We start from the raw sequence: 2976 nt of genomic DNA, 5'->3' as shown, positions 1-2976 counted from the left end.
AGGAATGCAGCTGCATCTCTGTGCCTAGTATTTCCTCTTAGCTGCCTGTGGGTAATGCCCAGTTCAGTGGTCATTCCCTTTGGAGGGGCAGACTGGGACAGCTAAATGCTTCCTCAGGCAGAATATGCTATGTCAGAATATGTCTTTCCTGAGGCAAGGCACTTGGCAAGCAGCTGCATAGATTATATAAGGTTGAATAAGAACTGAGGCCTGGTGCTATTTTAATGGTGAAGTATATTCATTTCCTATGGAAGAGGAATTTCACTCTAATGGCAAACAGATTCTCAGGAAGCATGTTCCATGGTGTATAAAAAGTCAAGAGAACTATATAAAGTAACTTCCACAGATTGTTTGGAACTGGAGTATTACACTGATACTGTGGCCAAGGTGACAGACTAGGAAAATGATGATAGCAGCAGTTTTCTGAATAGGAATGATTGCATTTGCCAAGGTCAGAGAGAGATGCTCCAATAATGAAGGCATGGTATGATGAAACAAGAGCTGCATTTTAGGAATGAGATATAGAAATAATCTGCAAAAAATAGATATAGCTTGAATGTGAGGACCTACAGAAAGATCCAAGTAAACAATGGCATCTTCTGGCCCTGCTGGTGCCCCTCACTCCCCACCCTCACCCGTCCATACTCCAGCCCTATTGGTGCCCCTCACTCCCAACCCACAGCCTCCACACCCCTGCTGGTGCCCCTCACTCCCTGTGTGGAAAGGCAGAGCATGGCTGGGAGGCTTGGTGCCACTGCTGGGAGTCCTGTGACACCACGGTGAGGTGTCCACTGCCCACCTGGCAGCAGCAGGGGGGCACAACTCTGCATCACCTCCCCTGCTGCTGCTGGGTGGGCAGGGGGTACCTCGCTATGGCACTGCAGGGCTCCCAGCAGCAGCACCTAGCCTCCCTGCTCTGCTCTGCTGCACTGGATCCTTCCCACTGGGCTATGGAGGTCGCAGGGGGAAGGCAGCAGGGCAGGGAGCTGCAAGCCTGCAGCAGGCACCCCAGATCTGCCCCTGCCCCATGCACAAATCTGGGAGGCATGTGCCTCCCATGCCCCCACCAGTGGTGCACACAGCGGTGGGGAGTCAGCCGTTCCACCGCTGCCCTCTGGACAAGCCACTTACGTCTCTATCCCACTCCCCACTCAGGCCCTGCAGCCATGTATTCCCACCCCAGACCTGGGCCCCAATCCTCAGGCTCCATTCACTGCCAATCTGGGCAGTGACCCCAGCCCCAGCCCAGCCCCTTCCCTCCCTCTCTCACTATGGGGTCCTCAATCTGCCCCCACTCCAATTTACCTGGGAGGAGCTGTGGGAGCTCCTCTCCATGCTGCCTGGCTGCCACATGCACGTGTGTGCACGCACATGCACATGCACATGCACATGGTGCTCCTTGTCTGATCACCCTCCTCTGGCTCCCCACCAGTACCTTGCAGGCTGGAACTCTGCCAGCCTGCAAAGGGAAACCTGCTGTTTCCCATGTTTTTCTCCTTTAAAGAAAAAAAAAATGAATATTTCTCTTTAAAAAGAGAAAATCTGCTTTTCTTCTCCTTAAATGAGAAAATCCATGCTTTTCCATGTTTTTCTACGGCAAATGGAAAACTTGAATACCTGGTGATGAAGTAGTCTCCCGGCAGCCACCTGCTGCCATGCAGAAGCAGCAGGATGTCTAATCCATGGACTTGTTCTCCAGCCAGACTGTGATCCTGACTGAGATGGCTCAAACCCAGATGCAGAAGATATGGGCAGCTCTGGCAACACCCTCACTGGTCTGAGGGACATAGACAACGTAGCACCCATTGCTGGTAAGTCTCAGTAGGTGCATCTACGTGTGTTCCTACAGCACCATTGTTACTGCCCATATGACACCGTGCCACAGTACATGGCTACTTTAAGCTGCTACATTGCTGTAGCAATGCACTATACTGAGGGAGTGCATTGCTATGTCAACATAGTGGTGACATCACGGTTTCTGCCCATGCATACTACATTGTTGTAGTGTGTTGCTACGGCTATGTACCATCATATGTTGACACACCCAATTACTATGGGGTGGAGAAAAGGGTGGGTATTGGTGTGTTCAGGAACCTGAGAACAGGGTAGTGTCGCATGGCTTGGGGGAGACTTTGGATTCTACTGCATCTCATAGCTCGGGGGCTTGGTTGGACGGTGGGATAATGACTATAGTACAGAGAGGAAACATCTTCAGTCAGTATTTTTCATGAAATATCTGCAATCAAGTCAATTGACCTCACTTGCTGACATCCACAAAATATTTCTAAGTATACATTTCTTGTCTGAAGAACCAAATTTTACATAAAAATCAATGGAAGTTAAATTGGCTTGATTGAGTCTTAAATTTTTTATGGGCATATAGATATTTTTAAAATGTTTTGTTTTCCATAGGAAATGCCTCAGCTTTTCTGAAACATCAAGCTGTCAAACCATGTCTGATTTTTAATGCTGTGGATGGAAAGTTTGATTGCTTGATTGACACCAATAAAACAAGAGTTATGAAGTGAGATTGTTAGTTTCTAAACTACTACTTCCATCCTGATCTGTTGAAAAAGTGTTTTTAGTGCCCCCTTCTGTCCTAGTGGGCACTGCATTTCCCAAGAGACCTTTTTAACAGGCACAGCATTTCTTACCTTGCAGAGGCCAAACTTGAAAGGGTGGCTGAAATGTACAATGTACAAATCAGTGACCAAAGCATGATGGTGGAGTAAAACTCAACAAACAGCTAATATTGGTGTAAAATACACACTGAGGGACAAAGAGAAAAATATGACATATATCAATTTAGGTCTCAATCCAAAAGCCACAAGAAGAAAATGGGGATCCTTCCATTTACTGAAGCATCCTTCCTATCTATGAATGCAGAAGAAGCAAGGTGATTGTGACTTCCTTTTACAAAGAATGGTCTGGGGGGTACAGCAAATATGGACAGATAGAAGAAAGAACAGGGAAAGA

This window comes from Alligator sinensis, unplaced genomic scaffold (genome assembly GCF_000455745.1).
Source record: "Alligator sinensis unplaced genomic scaffold, ASM45574v1 scaffold870_1, whole genome shotgun sequence".
Taxonomy (NCBI): Eukaryota; Metazoa; Chordata; order Crocodylia; family Alligatoridae; genus Alligator; species Alligator sinensis.
Note: the sequence above shows the minus strand (reverse complement) of the source record.